The following is a 19,001-nucleotide window of genomic DNA, read 5'->3' as shown; positions in this document are numbered from 1 at the left end:
TGTAACATAGCCTCTGAGTGGGAGGACCAGCGCATCACTACTCTCTGCACCGGAGGTTCCTGAACGAGCCTTTGTGTGTATTCCGGTGTTAGAAAAATGGCGGCATGGTCCGATTTGCCAAAAGCCGGTAGTGAGCGGGCTTTGTAGGCATTCTTGAACTGAGTGTAGCAATGATCCAGTGTGTTTGGTCCTCTAGTTGGACAGGATACATGTTGATAAAAGTTCGGCATGACCTGCCTGAGGTTGGCTTTGTTAACTCTCCCGCGATGATAAAGACAGCGTCAGGATGTTTGTTAATGTAACCTCTGAGCACATCGTGAAGTTTAGACAAAGCCAAGCCGGTGTCCGCCTGTGGTGGACTGTACACAGCAGTAACTATGATCGATGAAAACTCCCGAGGCAGATAAAATGGGCGGTAAATAATGGAAAGATGTTCCAGATGAGGCGAGCAGGAGCACGACAGAATGGAGATATTCCTGGGATCACACCATTTCTTGTTAATCATGAAACACACACCTCCACCTCTGGATTTACCGGCCTCTGCTGTTCTGTCCGTCCGAAAAACAGAGAAGTTCTCACTGGCCATTACAGCAGTGTCCGGGACCATGGACGAAAGCCAAGTTTCTGACAAACAAAGGATGTTGCAGTCCCTTATGTCCCGTTGGAAACTAATCCTGGCTCTAAGATTGTCCATCTTATTTTCCAAGGATTGGACATTTGCGAACAGAATGCTTGGGAGAGGAGGACTGTGAGCCCTTTTCCTGAGTCTATCTCTAATCCCAGCGCGTTTCCCGTGGTGTTTCTTGATCCGTCGCCTCGGGGGGATATTGTTCGTCTCCGCGTTCCGAAGAATCTCCAGAGGCCATGAAGGATTCCAGGATAAAGTGTCCTGAAACAGGTTGGTGTAGCGGTTTCCAATGTGCAAAAGCGTTTCTATGTTGTAGGTGATCAGTGCCGATGTGAAATCTGTAAAAAGAGAAAGTAAAAGTAAGTAAAAAAGTAAGTTAAAGCAAAATCTCAGCGGAGCGGCCTGAACGGTGTCCGAACACAGCGGCGCCATTTTGGAAAAAAAATGTACTTCATAGTTCTATGAAGTACTGAATTTAGGACTCGAATGCAATGGAAAGTAGGGCACTTTGCATTTTATAGTGTAAATAAAGCTTATTATACAAAACATTTGACCTATTGTCATGGCTTTCTGGGGGAAGAAGCACGAAGGAGCATGAAGGAGGCAGATAGTCAAAACAAGTCTTTAATGGATCCTCATGATAAAAGTAATTGACCACTAATCATATTTTTATTATCATAAACATTTTTATCAATCACCACGCTACAGAACTGGTCTCCCGCCTAAATAGTTAATAACCGGTTACCAATATCTCTGACCCCAAATCACCCATTTACATTACAAGTGAAACTGCAAATATAAGTTATATATTTTTGCGCACCATAACGTTAAATGTTATGTCTAAAAAAGTGCTCGTTGGCTCGAATCGGACAACATTATAAAAGGGATTCTTAGAGAGATCGATAATTGTTTTCTCATAATATCCCTTTTGTTTAAACTCAAACTGCCTTTATCGATCTCCTCAAACCCAGCAGACGCCATTGACAAACATGGTAATTTACCTCGCATACCATAGTAAAGCAAGCTTCGTTCAAACTCGGCAGAAACAAAATAAAACTCACCAAAACATTCTGGGTTTGTCTTTTCACAGTTCCAACAATCATCGACATCGAAATAAACCCTAAGTTAATTCAGTAAATGTGAAAATGACGAGAGAGCAGCAGGTGAAAGAGCGTGTAAGTAACTCTCGGAGTTTCGACTACAGCTTTGAGAGAGATTTTAACGTTCACTGGCTAAACTTGCGGTTTCACATCACACTAAAAATCATGTACACTAATCAAATTGACTTAACAAACTTGCATAAATCCTTCATTCTGCTTCTCTCTCTGGTCAGCAGCAGCTGACAACACAGCTGCTGCTGTGTTGTCTGTGATGTGACGTCACGTTTTATATGAATCTGGACTCAGCTCTCACAGGACCTATCATATTTGTTGGGTACTGAGATATATTTGACTCCGTACCATTTTTTCATGAATGACTTTTGGGATTTCACCTTGTCCGTCAAACAAATATGTTTACCGTTAGCTAATCTCACAGCAGCAAAAGAAAAAAAAAAAAATTGCTAGTCAACCGTTGGAATCCTCCTCACACAATGGACAGACGAACCTGGACTGTGTATTTGTTGAACATTATCTCGATGGAGCTCTTAACTTCTCGTATACATGGATCTAATGTGAAAACTGTAAATTTGTGGCATTCAGCTTTTAATGTTGTGTCATCTTTTCCAAAATCTTTGTAAAAATTATTTTATTGTTATTTATTCATCTATTAATATGAATTAATTTATTATTATTATTATTATTTTTTTTTTTATTATTATTTTTTTTAAGTATACCAGGGGGTGGGATGGGTTGGGTGGGGTGGGTTCTAAATTTGTACAGCTGCTTATTGTTTTATACTACTCTTCCCAGAAGAAAATTCAATAAACAAAAACTAAAATTTCTCTTTTCACACAAATTTACATTTTCGATTAATAAAACATATTTTTCACACAATTGCTTGAAGAATATCATGTTTTGACTTCAAAACAATATTAATATGCTGGTAGATTTGAAAACCGATGCTTTTGAATGTTAATGTCATGAACTCAGCCTCTGTGGCTCCCTCCGATCACCACCAGAGGGAACCCTCACCTGAGTATTAACTATGTCATTTGGACTTCATTTCCCATCACACCCCGTACCTGAGATTGATTACCTGCACAGGTGTTCCCCATTGACTGGTCTATTTAATCTGCTCAACCCTTGCTCTCATTGAGAAGTCTTGTTCTCGCCATGCAGACATTTCTGAGCGTTATATTTATTTATTTAAGTAAGATCAAGAGACTGTACGACATTCACGTAACATGATTTGGCTGATTTTTACATAGAGAGCGTGATAGCGCACGCATTAAAATAAATTATCATTCATGTTTTTATAACCACTGGCCAAAATAAAAAAACAAAACTAAAATTAAAACATCTTTGAGAGCAAGGGGGCCCCCTGGTGTTTCGGGGGCCCTACGCAGCTTGCGAATTCTGCGTATACACCTTTTTCTTCGCTTCTCCATGGAGGGCGCCATAGCGGTGAGTGACTTCCTGTAGGATGCTTCGAACTTCCGTTTAGTAATTGTCATCAGCTAGAGGACGTTGGTGGTAATGGCGAATCGTGGAGGCTCGGGGAAAGTTTGTGCGGTAAAAAGCTGTCACAACAGCTACAGAAAAATGAAAAACTTTCTCGATCAAGAGTGTTATGAACACAAGCAAACAATACGAGCAGAATGTCAGTGTCCAAGGCCATTTAAATTGCACAAGATGCCGTCCGACGACGAGAGTAAAAGACAATGGCTCGCAGCACTTAATTTGAAATGTCCCCCTCGTAACGTCAACGTATGCTCCTTCCACTTTGTGGACAGACAACCAATGACAGAAAATCCTCATCCCGAACTTTGGCTTGGATATGATCGTCCATTAAGAAAGAAGAGAAGACGACGAATGTGTCCGGACGAAGGTGAGACTATTCACTTAACGTACGTTATTTACACGCTAAAGTGCTATTGGGACTTCACAATTAACCTTAATCGAAATGCGTCTTTTCAGTATGTCTGGACGACCAAGTTCTCATGATGTGTGCTTAAATGCTGAATAAAATTCTGGTTTCTTAAAGATGTTTAAGTATATTCGATAAGTAGCCTACATTCAATATATATTCAGAATGTAAACATAAATGTGTTATGAAAACAAAATGTTGTTGCAATGTTTTCATTGTCTGATTCAAATCGGAGTGAAGTCTGATTCATTTAACATATCTTTATAGAATTACTAATCAGAAATTAAGTTTTGATATATTTACGGTAGGAAATTTACAAAATATCTTCATGGAACATGATCTTTACTTAATATCCTAATTATTTTTGTCATAAAAGAGAAATGCATAATTGAGCCATACAATGTATTGTTGGCTATTGCTACAAATATACCTGTGCTACCGATGACTGCTTTTGTGCTCCAGGGACACATATTGGTTTTATTCACCGTGATGAATCGTTTAAAGTCTGACTTGAATTCAACTTTGAACACTCCACTTTGAGATTGTTCTTGTAAAGTGTTTAACCAAGTGTGCACACACTTAAATATTGACTACATATTTTGGCAGCAGAGTGTAGTCTGTCTGATCATTTTACCAGCTACAACAGTATGGCACCATAAATGTTTACCATTTGTAGCTCAAATCACAACATTTAACAAAATAATACCTAAAAGTATTTGTTCATAAACTTATTTTGGTTTATAAAATGTGGAAAGTCAGCATTTTGTTTTTCATAATGCCAATTAAAAGTGTATAAGTGCTAAACTAGAATTCTGCATTATTGTATCCAACATTAAATTAACTATTTTCAAAAAATCTAATATAAATCTCGAAAAATCACCCTTTTCAAAATAGAAACTCACCCTGTACCATATAATAACCCAGCTAATGTTAGATGCTTCAATGTATAATGGCTTGTCTGTATTTATAGGAGCTGGTGTTTACGAAGAGCACTCTGGAAAGGATGAACTGAGACCTGAAGAAGAGAGTCTTGCATCTGTCCCCAGTACCAAGCAATCGGATGTTGTTGACCACAGCTCTAAAAACGTTGCCTCTGTTGGTACACAGTGGGAAGACCACATCTTCGAGGAGCATTGTTACATCAAGAGACAACACAGTGTAACTTATGTAAACCAGTCAACGCAGTGCGATACTTTCAAGCCTCCTAGTCTGATGAATGACTATGACTCAAATCTGTACACTGGTCTCCCACTCCACACATTTCATACCCTTGTAGCTGTTTTGCGTCCCCATGGGAATCTGGCTTACCAGACTGAAATTGAACAGCAAATCTTGCTCACACTAATGAAACTGAAATTAAACCTGTTGATAGAAGATCTAGCCATTCGATTCCGTATATCAGTAAGCCAAGTGAGCAGGATAATTTCTTTTTGGATTGACACCATGGCTGTAGTCTTGAAAGATCTGATACCATGGCTTCCCAAAGAAACAATCAGGGCCACAACACCAGAGTCATTTAAGCAACATTATCCCAATGTTACCTGTATCTTAGACTGCAGTGAAAGTGAAGTGCAAAGACCAAGGAACCTAGACTCAAGGTCTGAATCTTACAGCCACTACTATGCTTGCAACACTATCAAGTATTTAGTGGCTATTGCACCATGTGGTCTAGTAATGTTTATATCTGCAGAGATTGACTGTAACATCATATATCAGTTTCTGTGAGGATATATGCATCCCCACCAGGACATTCTTATCATTCAATAATGATAAACCGTGGTTTACTGGGAAACTCAAACAGCTTCGTCAGGCCAAAGAGGACGCTTACAGAAGTGGGGATAAAATCTTGTATAACCAGGCCAGGAACAGAAAAACAAAGGAGATCAGAGTGGCCAAAAAGAACTACTCTGAGAAGTTGAAAAAAGAACTTTCAGCCAACGATCCGGCGTCGGTATGGACTGGTCTGAGGAACATCACCATGTACAAGTCACCACCCCCACAGTCTGCAGAGAATCAACAACTGGCTGACGATCTCAATGTGTTTTACTGCAGATTTGAAAAGGCCAGATTGACACCCAGCACCCGCTCTGATCTGCACTTCACACATTCACCTTCCCCCCCTGCAACCCCCCTTACTCCCTCCCCCACCATTCTACCTGCGTTTAAAGTCTGTGTAGAGGATGTGAACCGGGTCTTCAGAAAACAGAAATCTAGGAAAGCTTCAGGACCAGACGGTATTTCACCTGCCTGTCTAAAAGTCTGTGCTGACCAATTGGCCCCCATCTTTACACAAATCTTCAACAGATCTCTGGAGCTGTGTGAAGTTCCCCGCTGCTTCAAACGCTCCACCATCATTCCCGTCCCCAAAAAGCCCAAAATCACTGGACTTAACCCTTTAGGCGCCAGGGTTTTTTGGAAAAAATGCTGGATTTTGACATCAAGATTTCAAAAGCTTGTGGCTTGAAATGGCTTAAAGATAGAGATCTACTGTAAATTAGAAAAATGTTAAATATACTCATCTAATTTGCATATTATGACGTCATCAGGGGCGACCCTCTTGAATTTCATAATATTTAGGAAATAGTAGATATTGAATTGATGTTTGATTTTTTTTTTTTGTTTGTTTTTTTGTCTTTTTCTCCTCATTCCAAATGATCAGAAAAAAGGAAACCAACAATAAAACAGGAGAAAGTACTAAATTATTACTATATTACTATACTATATAGTAGTAAAACGCATGTGAACAGTAGCCTACTTTTTGATCAGTTCATCAGTAATATTCAGGAAATAATAGATATTGAATGGATGTTTGAACTTATTTGCATGTTGTTGTTGTTTTTTTGTCTTTTTATCCTCATTCCAAATGATCAGGAAAAGAGGAAATCAACAGTAAAACAGGAGAAAGTAGTAAATTATTACTATATTACTGTGTCATAGTAAAATACAAAGTGTTGAAATGATCACTTGTTTGTGCTTTGTGAACGATCGCGCCTTGCGCGCGGCACCATGGCACCATTGGAGAAGCGCGATCATTAGACGGCCGATCGTCATTTCCAAAAGGCAAATATTCCCCTTCAGAGTCAGAATCGGCGAATGACATTTGCAACACATCCTCACAGTACAACTTTTTATTAGCCGTTTGGCGATTTTCTCTCACAAATCTCACAATTTACTCAGACGCTATGAACTGAATTGCTTCCGCATCAATGACACGATAGCTCACTTACTCTGCTATTTCCTCGAACAATTTTGGTCTAGAATCGAAGTGCTACATGTCTGCCATCTAGTGGAAGGGAATACAAATGAGCCATTACACCAGATTAGGAACTACAGCCCATTTCATGAAGTATGACGTCTTGTCGCAATTTTGCGACTTTGGCGCTTAGAGGGTTAATGACTACAGACCTGTCGCACTCACGTCTGTGGTCATGAAGTCACTTGAGAGACTGGTCCTGGCCTACCTGAAGGACATCACTAGACCCTTGCTGGATCCTCTTCAGTTTGCCTATAGAGCAAACAGGTCTGTGGATGACGCTGTCAATATGGGACTGCATTACATCCTGCAACACCTCGACAAACCTGGGAATTATGCAAGGATCTTATTTGTGGACTTCAGCTCGGTCTTCAATACCATCATACCTGACCTTCTCTCAGACAAACTGAGACAGCTCTCTGTGCCCTCCTCCATCTGTCAGTGGATCACCAGCTTCCTCACAGACAGGCAGCAGCTAGTGAGGCTGGGCAAACTCACATCCAGGACTCTCACCATCAGCACTGGCGCCCCTCAGGGTTGCGTTCTCTCCCCACTGCTCTTCTCCCTCTACACGAATGACTGCACATCAAAGGACCCCTCTGTCAAGCTCCTGAAGTTTGCGGACGACACTACAGTCATAGGCCTCATCAAGGACGGTGACGAGTCTGCTTACAGACAGGACGTTGAGCAGCTGGCTGTCTGGTGCAGTCTTAACAACCTGGAGCTGAACACGCTCAAAACTGTGGAGATGATAGTGGACTTCAGGAGAAACCCCCCTGCTCTCCCCCCACTCACCATCATGAACAGCACTGTGACTTCAGTAGAGTCATTCAGATTCCTGGGCACCACCATCTCTCAGGACCTGAAGTGGGACAATCACATTGACTCTATTGCGAAAAAGGCCCAGCAGAGGCTGTATTTCCTCCGCCAGCTAAGGAAGTTCAACCTGCCTCAGGAGCTGCTGAAACAGTTCTACTCTGCAATCATCGAGTCTGTCCTATGTTCTTCTATAACTGTTTGGTTTGGTTCAGCTACCAAAACAGACATCAGAAGACTACAACGGACAGTTATGACTGCTGAGAGAATTATCGGTGCCCCTCTGCCCAGCCTCCAAGAACTTTACACCTCCAGAGTGAGGAAAAGGGCTAAGAAAGTCACTCTGGACCCCTCACACCCAGCTCACTCTCTCTTTGTACTGTTGCCCTCTGGCCGGCGCTACAGATCACTGAGCACCAGAACAGCCAGACACAAGAACAGTTTTTTCCCCCAGGCCGTATCCCACCTTAACAACACATAACACACCCCGGTACTGTACATCTGTAAATAACCCATCAAACCTTCATCTGTACATAGGACACATGCACATTTACAGTTCTGTCTATGGCCAAGTCTCTTTTCTGTATATTTTTATTTTTATTACTATTGTTATTCTTAATTATTGTATATTCTCTTCATTAGTGTTCTTTATCACCTTAATTATATGTTGTCTGCACTATGTTTGTACTTTCTGTACTGGTAGCTCATAACACCAAGACAAATTCCTTGTGTGTGCAAACACACTTGGCAATAAAGCTCTTTCTGATTCTGATTCTGATTCTGATTCTTCTGATATGGGGGACGATACAGTGACAAATTTATCACGTGTGATTCTGGCATTCTTGAATATCTCCATCCAGGAGATGAAGTGATGGTGGACAGGGGTTTTTTGATTAGAGACTTGTTGTTTGAAAGACAAGTTAATTTGATAATTCCTCACTTCGCCAACAAAACACAGCTGACAGAAGAAAAAGTCACATGTAGTCGCAGAATTGCAAATGTAAGGATACATGTTGAACGTGCAATTAGGAGACTGAAAGTATACAAGGTGTTATCACAAACTTTGCCTATCACCCTTATGCCAAAGATAGATAAAATTCTGCGTATATGTACAGCTTTAGTGAATTTGCGTGGTGAACTGATCCATGAAGCAGAAAATTAAGTTATTTTAAAATGAAATCTGGTCTTCATTTACTCTCCCTCATGTTGATTTTTTTTTTCTTCTATTGAACACAAAAGATTATTTATTTTATTTTTTTGGAGAATGTTGGTAACCAGACAGTTGATGATAACCAATGACTTCTACAATCTTTTTTTTTTTTCCACTATCAAGTCAATGGTTACAGTCAACTGTCTGGTTACCAACATTCTCCAAAATACCTTTGTTCGTGTTCAACAGAAGAAAAACAGTAAATAATGACAATTTTAATTTTTGGATAAACTATTCCTGTAATGCTCAGACTGCTGTATTAGTCATGTATTTTACATACAAGTATTTAATAACAATACTTGACATTTGTAATTAATAAAAAAATCCATCTCAATATGATTTCTATTTCATTTTACTATGTACATATATACACTTTAATCTAATAAAAAAATACAAGGAAATATCAAATAAATACAAAATTGTTTTGAAAACTTGTCTTGATACATTAAAACTTTTTTCCTCTCCATGTCAGCATCTGTACACTGTTTTTAAAACTCTGGTAATCTTTACCTTACCAGTAGGTTAAGCTTTTTTGACTACATGTAAGTATTTGTCATTCAGTTTGAATTGTCTTGCGATGAATTCATCTACTAGTCTAGGAAGCATCACTGAGAAGTAAAAGCCTCTCAGATGAGTAACCTGGTGTGTTGAATACTCCGCATTGTATGGTACATTTATCAGAATGTGTTCCTTTGGAGACCAGACAAGTAGTTTTGCCATTCTCAGCCCAGTACAAAACATCCCTAATTGTATCTGTCTGTAGTAGCCCCTGACTCCTTTCCTCTGTAATTCAGGCTTCCCATCAACCACTTTGATGTCACTATTATTCATAGTGAAATGGTCTGATAGAGAGGTGGTGGTGTTCTTGGGAACAGGACACTTTATTTCCAGAAGTTCCATTACATTTATTATGCCATCAGGGCTTGCAGACAGCCATGGCTCTGTCAGGCTGACCCTGATACCTGAGTGGGAGACCTGTAGACCTTTTTCTACAAGAAGGCTCCGAGCTATTGCCTCTTTCTCACTCCCATACTTTGTAGCTGCATTCCCCCGAAAGGTAGGAAAGAGATGCTCTCTCGTGAATTTATCAGGATTTGTTGTTGCTCGTACTGGTACACATTTAGCTGAACTAGCAGTGATCCTTATCTGTCTTGCACTATGCCAAACCTCTGACAAACTCTGATTTTGTGTTTGAATCTCCAATTCAGCTGCCTGGTCACTATTCAGTTCTATGTATTTGCTGTAAAATGCTTTACATTTACTGCAAGTCAAAGTCTCTCCATGTGGCTGGTGGAGTTCTAAGCTGTCATTGTCATCCCCTTGCACTGATACATTTGCATTGTAGCATTTTTCCAACAGACTGTTTTTTAGTTCAAAGAGTGGTTTTGTGTCTGATGAACTGACTCTCTCCCTGAAGTCATGATGTGTGTCATAGCTTGGTGTAGATGGTAGCCTTTCTCCCTCTCTTGTAGATGAAGCACTATATACATCCTCAGCTTTGTGATGTCTAAATGTTATCTGACTAATTCTTTTCTGTTGAAGGTTTTTTCTGGTTCCTGCATTCCATCTACACTGTTCATCAGTGCAAGATAGCCCTGTCATACCACTGGTTACAGCATTTTGCACCTTTAAAAAAAAATTCAGTACATAGTTTACTTTATTATTTCACAGTACATCACTATTAGCAATTTTTAAGAGCTAAATAATTTAGGGAAAAGTAATTAAATTACATTAATTACTTAGTAACTAATTACACCCAACACTGGTCACAACTGAATTCTTGATATCAAAAATTTGGATTTGAATGACAGCTTATGGTGACATTTAGCTAGTGAAAATACAATTACAGATATCAAGAATTCTAGTCTTCAATAGTTGAAATTTAATTCCTGGTATCAAGAATTAGCATTTTAATTAGTGAAAATTTAAATTGTTGATATCAAGAATTCATATCCTGTGAATGAATAAAAGTCAAAACGACTTATACTCTATTTATAAATACCCACCTTCCACAACACAGCAGCAGCATGGCTACAAGACCTGCCAGGGCCAGCTACACAGGAGCATCCAGCTGTTTCCACTACTCCGTTATTTTGTAACATCACCCACGCGATGTGATTGGGTTTATTTATAGACTGACTCGGCTCTACCTCTGCTTTCAGTAATGTAAATTGCTGATGTTTATGACAAAGAATTCGTCCAATTACTGTGTAGATAACTGTATGCTTTCGTGCTTTTATAATTTCTAAGCTCCTCGCCATCTACACCCTCAGACAAAACAAGATAATTGATTATGTCAACATATGTGACTGCTGGCCATTGTTTCATATCATCAATCCAGGAGGTGGCGCTGGTCAACTTCATGGGATGAGGAACACACAAAGTTTCTTTGTTTATGGTCTTTGTTAAATCTTGATTGTGCAGCCACCGCGATCTAATATTGTCATTGCTTGTTGCCATTGTTGACGTTAAAAGTACAAGTAAAACAGATTACAACCGTCGTTTCAGAGCTGTCCAAACAATTCTGTAACCATAGATGCATATCTCTGTAACTCATCAAGCCGCTAACCGGAAGTTCGGAGCATCCTGCCTACATGTACGCGCAAAGCATAATGGGTAATTTCGCGTTCCATGAAAAAGGTCTATAGGGAGGATCGGCTCTGTAAGGAAGTTCAAATGGCATGGTTGCATCAACAAAAGGGTTTCTGTATCAGTTTTGCATTTGCTAAGACTATCAGGTAGGTTTAGGGTTAAGTTTGGTGTAGGGCATATTTCCAGAACGATAGAGCATTAACTTTTAGTGACAGTCCTGGATATTTGAATTCTGAACTGCCGTAATACGTACCTGAAGCAACGTAATAAAAACACAGCAATACGTACCTTTTTATCAACGTAATAAAAATGTGTCAGGGTTCACATATTGAACCCATGTTTTAGCGCCACTCAGTGGACATTTATTTTGGAAACTAAAGTGATACTTATTGCTACGTATTTCACGTCTCGCTAAAAAGTAGGGTTGGCGGTCGACATCCAACCCGCCCACAAAGTGCCCCCAGGTACTTTTATGCCATGAGACCAGGTTGAGGTTTTTACACTAGTGTGCTGCAAAATCTACAGCGATTTCTAATAACGTGTCCTAACTACACGCGACACAACAGGATTCCAGAGAAATGCAGTTTGGCTGTCCACACTACACCCGACGCGACAGAATCAATCAAATATCACAGCCAATCAGAAGTTTGTGTGGGCATAGCCTTGATATTTAATGATATTTAAACTCATATTAGACACGTTTAACTTTGAATAAAGCACATAATCACCGGAGATTATCTACTGTTTTACAGTTTGTATGCTCTTCCAGCTGCGACGTCGCAGAAATAGAAACCATTTCTAAATTAGAAATTGTGTGTCACCGTCGTGGCTAGTTAGGACAAACTCTGATTAACATGGAAAATATACTTTTTATCGTGTGTCACGGCGTCGCGTCACGTGTAGTAAGGAAAGTGTACACTGTAACAAGGACACAAAATAAAGTGTAACTGTAATCTGAAAATGTTAATGATTACAAAAGGGGTTACATCTGAATATTTTGGTACACATACAAATTTGATTGATTTCTTTCCCAAATTGCACTGCTCTAAAATATGAGACACCAGTGTTTCAGGAGTTTATGACACAGAATAGGACACATGCTTATTCGATTACTAATATCTCCTATTTGGGTCTTTGTATATGCTTTATATTAACAGCCCCCAGTGAGATGTCAGTGTGTGCAAAGATTTGATTTAAAAAACAATATCAAAAGTATTAAACGGTTTCTTATGATTTTAAATATGTGTTTAACCTCAGAATGATCTCAAAGCAAAAAATAGGTTCTAAAGTCTGATTTTGTGTTTAAAATTAATTTATTAGAATTTTAATTCAAGTGAAGAAGGATTTTGAAAGTCTGACAGTATTTAGTGTGGCGTACTACTGTAAGGTTCGTTTAAATTATTGAAAAAAAAAGTTGATAACATTCACTAGAAATTTAGAAAAGCAGTTAAAAAGTAATCAGTTACTTTAATAAAGTGATTGAAATAGTTACATTGCTTATTACATTTTAAATAGGGTAACTTGTAATTTATAACCTATTGCATTTCCAAAATAACCGTCCTAACACTGCTTATCTTTCATTAAAAGAATAGTTCACCCAAAAATGAAAATTTGCTGAAGATTTACTCGCCATCCAAGACGAAGTTGTTTCTTCATTAGAACAGATTTGGAGAAATTTAGCATTACGTCACTTTCTCACCAGTGAATCATCTGCAGTGAAGGTTTATTTTAATACCTCAGACATTGATTTCAAGAGTATTCTGTAGATAATCCACAGTGAGTTGTTGCTGTCAAAATAAGCATTCAACAAGTTCTCAACTAACATCTTGTGAAGTGAAAAGCTGCATGAAGGTAGGAAACAAATCCATCGACTTTTTTTTTTCTTATTTTTTGCAGGGTTAATTTATGTTAATATCAAAATATTTTTCAAGGTTTCATGCAACTACTTGCATTCAGTGTACAAATGCTATTCACTTTCTGCCTGCATTTGTAAAAACCTGCCACACTGGAGTGCCTGATTCTGTCCAGGTAAACAGTGCAAAAACCTTGGTTGAAGTGTCTTGTTAGCATGCAAAGTGAACTTTTTTTTTTTTCGCTACAATGTGAGGCAGGCCATATATTGCATGCAGTACTCGATAATAAGGCCTTTGCGTAACCTTCCAAAGACAACCAGAAATTGTCATTACATGAGCTGTGATTCATTTTTAGTGACACTGCTCCAATACAAGCCAGTCCCTATTTTGTTTGCACTCCAGTGTTTTGCAAGACCCTGAAACTGAGTCTTACACATTGTAAAATGAGAAAAATCTTGCAGTTTTAGCATGAAATGGTACTACATTATTCAAAGGAAAATCTCCTCTCTCAAAGGAACGCTTAAACTTTTGAATTCTTATTTCATTTAAAATGTTTCAAGCCTTTCAGAAGTACAAGAATTACATCAGAAAAGAGCTTAAAAAGTAGAAAACTAAATATCCTCAAGCAAACTGTACATTTCAAACAAACATATTCAGAATTAATTGCTCTTAAGTGTCACAGAGCCAATTTATTAAGTGTCTTTAACTACTATGTAATATAATATGAATCATTAACGAAATATGTCCTATACCTCTACTGTGTCTCAGACAACCAGTGTTTTGCAATACAATGATAATTTATTCGACAAGTACATAGTCGATAAAAACACCTTATATAAAGTGATACCAAAGACACGTCAAAAAGCAAAATGCATTTATCTGTTTTATTTCTCTGCCAAGTAGTCTCTTCATGTCCATAGCATGTTGATGATTCAGACTAAGTGGAAGAAAACAAGCAGGAAAAAGTAATAATTTTCAGCTGAAACCCTTCCTGCAGAAGATCCCAGTGTTGTTGTTGTTTTCTCACTCAGACACACACATCTGAGTCCTGCAGTCTCAATCATTCTAAATGTATTCATAAATTGACAGGTTCCCTCCTCAAAGGATGTGTTTCTTTGTTGCACACAGTGTTTACTATATAAGCAATTCACCCAATTATTCTGCCTTGATATTTTAACTACAGTACATCCAGGTGACTGTCAACTTGCTGACACACACACAAACAGTAACAGTCGGCACTGGTGCTGAGAGCCCACGCTAGCATTAGCGGTAATGAAACTGGCAGAGGGCTTAAAAAAAACAACTATCTTTACTTCAGCTGTGAGGTACTAGAGATGCACGGTAATTAACTTTACAGTGAGGGCAGCGGAAATGGAAGTCTTTGAAGCTCCCAACAACACGCCTTCCCACCCAGCCTCATAAACACACATTTTCATCTGCTGACAGTGTTATCTGGAATACAAAAACATGTGCCAAACAACCTGCTGGGCCTTGTTAGTTATTTTTTGTTCTTGTTTTATGTGTGCAGCACATTGAGTAAAACTGGTCTCACACAGTCAAAACAGCCATATCACCCTGCAGCCCAAGACCGGTTGCCCACTGAAGCTAAGCAGGGTTGAGCCTGGTCAGTACCTGGATGGGAGACCTCCGGTGAAAACTAGGTTGCTGTTGGAAGAGGTGTTAGTGAGGCCAGCAGGGGGTGCTCACCCTGTGGTCTGTGTGGGTCCTAACGCCCCAGTGTAGTGACGGGGACACTATACTGTCAAAAAGCACCGTCTTTCGGATGAGACGTTAAACCGAGGTCCTGACTCTCTGTGGTCATTAAAAATCCCATGGCACTCCTTGTAAAGAGTAGGGGTGTAACCCCGGTGTCTTGGCCAAATTCCATCTACTGGCCCTTGTCTATCATGGCCTCCTAACAATCCCCATCCACTTGATTGGCTCAATAACACTCTCTCCTCTCCACCTGTAGCTGGTGTGTGGTGCGCGTACTGGCGCCGTTGTACTGTGGCTGCCGTCGCATCATCCAGGTGGATGCTGCACACTGGTGGTGGTTGAGGAGAGACCCCCCCACATGATTGTAAAGCGCTTTGGGTGTACAGCAATACACAATAAAAGTGCTATATAAATGCATCATTCATTCATTCACAGTAAAATAAATTTCCATATATACAACTAGAAGGGTCTGAATTTCCAATAGGACGCCACTAGAATTTGGACTGCCACCTTGACAAAAAAAAAAAGCATATGGACGCAGAATAATGACAATAGTTTTTGAAACACAAAGCATGCTGAATTCCACAAATCGAAAAAAAAGATGCATTGCAATTAACAGTGCTTGCATTTTAATGCATTGTATTTCCAGGACTTGCACTTTTAGGTCCTGAAATTTAACGTAGTTGTTTATTTAAGCTGTTTATTTAACAGCTTAAGTTTATTTATTAGTTTATTTAAACATTTTCAGAATTAAAAATTCAATAATTCATATTCACCTTCCAGAATTCACTTCCAAAATATTTAGTCTGTTTAAAAATACGATGTATAATATTCGACAGGCAAATTTCGGTCATTTTATTTCACTTTCCAAATTCGCTGTCACAAATTCAGTGGTTAAAATTCGGCAGAAAATTCAGAGTTGCACATCCGGGCACCGCAGGAATAGCAGTAGAGCACCGATGCATGATCTTCAGCTGATGTCAGCCGCTCACCAGCAGGTGGCGCAAGCGGCTGTTGATGAAGGCCATATGTGGATCAAGTCATTCATTTACAAAAACTGATTTGCAGAAATGGAGCAAGCGCTAAGTAGAAGTTTTGATTATAGGGGCCAGTATAAACATGTGGAAAAGCTGATTGTGTCTATTTTTAATTCAACATCTTTGCTGTTTCCCGTAGCCTACATGTAAGCAGCTTTCTCTACCACAAAAGAGATTATAATGCTCTTTTACCCAACGCTGAAGTACAGAAATAACATTACATCTGAGGAAGACATATATTGCTTTCGGTTGCTTAGTTTCTGTAACTTTGTATCATGGCTTGTGTGACGCTGTGCTGTAATACTGGGGTTCCCCCCATACGCCACACTCCAGGATTCCCCAACGACGCGTAACGCGCCTCAGTCAACTAGTACAGTGATATAAGATCTCAGAATACACTTTACTGATGATTATGCAAACTATATCGACAGTACATCAGGACATGTATTTTAGATTTTAATAGAAATATAAAATATGACAACAATCACGTCGCACACAGGGATCACACTGTCATAGTTTGGGAATATTCAAGCATAATTTAAAATAAATAAATCACTTTTTTTTTTTTTTTTTTTACACATTTTAGCCGTCGCAAGAGTTTTTTGGCACAGGTCAGCATGACATCAGAACAAGGCGGACGTAACTCGGACACTATTTATTTAAAAATGTTATTTATTTTTTCTCACGATGGCGAGGTGGCTGTGTCGGATTGTGCAGTCGACCTGTGGAGAGCAACTGCTCGACTGCACAATCCGACATGTGGTAGGTAGGGTATAACGTTTATCAGCAGCACAGCACATGAGTGAGAATATCGCGATATCCGCCTTTGATCTTGTAGGTATCTGTAGGTATCTACTTCCAGAGGTCAGAACTCTCCATCTTGACTGCGCTTATTTCCCTCCTCCCCTCACTGTAGCCACCTACTCTCGCCTACACTTCAGAATAGGCGAGGCGCATCTCAAACAAGCCTAATAGTAGCTGTCATTGCATTAGTGCAATACTGAGCCGCGTAATGTGTTTTCTTTAACCGGTTTCTGAGGGAAACAGCGTGAAACCTTGCACGTTCGTTCATATTCTACATCTGCTTAACTGTCGATATAGTTCGCATAATCATCAGTAAAGTGTATTCTTTGATACTGTATTAGTTGACTGAGGCGTGTTATGCGCCGTTGGGGAATCCTGGACAGGGTTTCCGCGGGGTCTTAAATTTAGTTGTATCAAATTTAAGGCCTTAAAGTCTTAAATTGTACAAGAAAGTTTGAATTGATTTCAAGAGGTCTTAAATTTGGAGACGGAAAGTCAAGAATTGCGATATGACTGAATGTGACGATTAAACTTCAAAAGGCTATGATTTCATTGAATAAACATGAGCGCTGCAAGTTCAAAGTCCGGTGCTGCGAGGCTTTGTGTAATTTACTGTCTTTACCAGGAAAACCGTTATTTCAGCCAAACGCGACACCTGCTGGCAGATCTGTTAACATAGGTTAAATTAGTACGCGTTTCACTGCACGGTTCAGTCTATTAAAATACATTTAGAATGATCACATAATTTAAGATATGGGGGCAGAAAATGTATAGCCTATATTTATATAATTTCATATAGTTAATATCACACGAAGAGTGTCGTTTGTCAAAAATCAGCATGGTTACAAATGTGGTATTGATTTTATGCAACAGATCAATGAACAAGAAGTTAATATTAAGAGACTTACGTTTTAGACACCATATTTCCTGCTTTTGCTCTATTTCTACAACACAATTAATTCCAAACACAGCCACAGCACTGTTTTGTGGGGTTTCGTTCCTGAATGAATCAAATGTTTAAATGATTCGGTTCAATCGCAATGACTCCCCTATTAATGCTCACTTACTGCCACCTATGGCCGTTTTAATATCACATTAAAGTATCTTCATTTTTTTTTTTTTTTATAATTTCAAACATCAGTTTTCAATGTTTTATGTTTCCAATATCAAAACATAATTTATGCATTTGTTACTGCAGGTTAACATTTCTATGTCCCTCTGAGCTGTATTAAATAGTGTGTAAATGCATCTAAATGCCAATTCATATGCATTGCAAAGATACATTTTGTTGATACTGATTTCATCTCCTTGGTAATAGCCCAAATGCAAGAATTTGACTCAAAATATGATGCACACTTTTAGAAAAAATGGCTTAAAGGTAAAAATGCCCATAAAACTTGTTGGAAAAGACTAATTTCTATCACTGCTGTGAACTGACCACACAGAATATGAAGAATATAAAAAAAAAAAATCAGGAGTCAGCTGTCCATGGTAATCTTTAAGATACTAGCACAATAACACACTCAGCAAAATGTAGTCTAATTATCGTTATCGATAAAATCCCAGAAAATATCAAGATTTCGCACACCCCTAATTCATGTTATTTAATTTATATAATAATTTATTGATAATCAATATTATTAATACTTTTGACTTATCAATTTTCTTACAAATGGTTTAAAGGCTGAAATGTAAAGTTTATCATTTTATAAAACATTTTGTTTTTGTGAAAAATTGTATCTGAATTGTAAATTATGCTTTTTACAGTAATTTTACAGTTTAATGTGGTACTATAGACATTGCCCTACCCCGCTCATATGGTATTAATTTTATTTGTGCAGGTCTTAAAAAAAAGGTCTTAAAAAGTCTTGCCTGCCTGGAGTGTGGCGTATGGGGGGAACCCCAGTATTACAGCACAGCGTCACACAAGCCATGATACAAAGTTACAGAAACTAAGCAACCGAAAGCAATATATGTCTTCCTCAGATGTAATGTTATTTCTGTACTTCAGCGTTGGGTAAAAGAGTATTATAATCTCCTTTGTGGTAGAGAAAGCTGCTTACAT

This window comes from Barbus barbus, assembly GCF_936440315.1.
Source record: "Barbus barbus genome assembly, chromosome: 32".
Classification (NCBI taxonomy): Eukaryota; Metazoa; Chordata; class Actinopteri; order Cypriniformes; family Cyprinidae; genus Barbus; species Barbus barbus.
The sequence above is the reverse complement of the archived record's forward strand: the minus strand, read 5'-3'. Positions refer to the sequence as shown.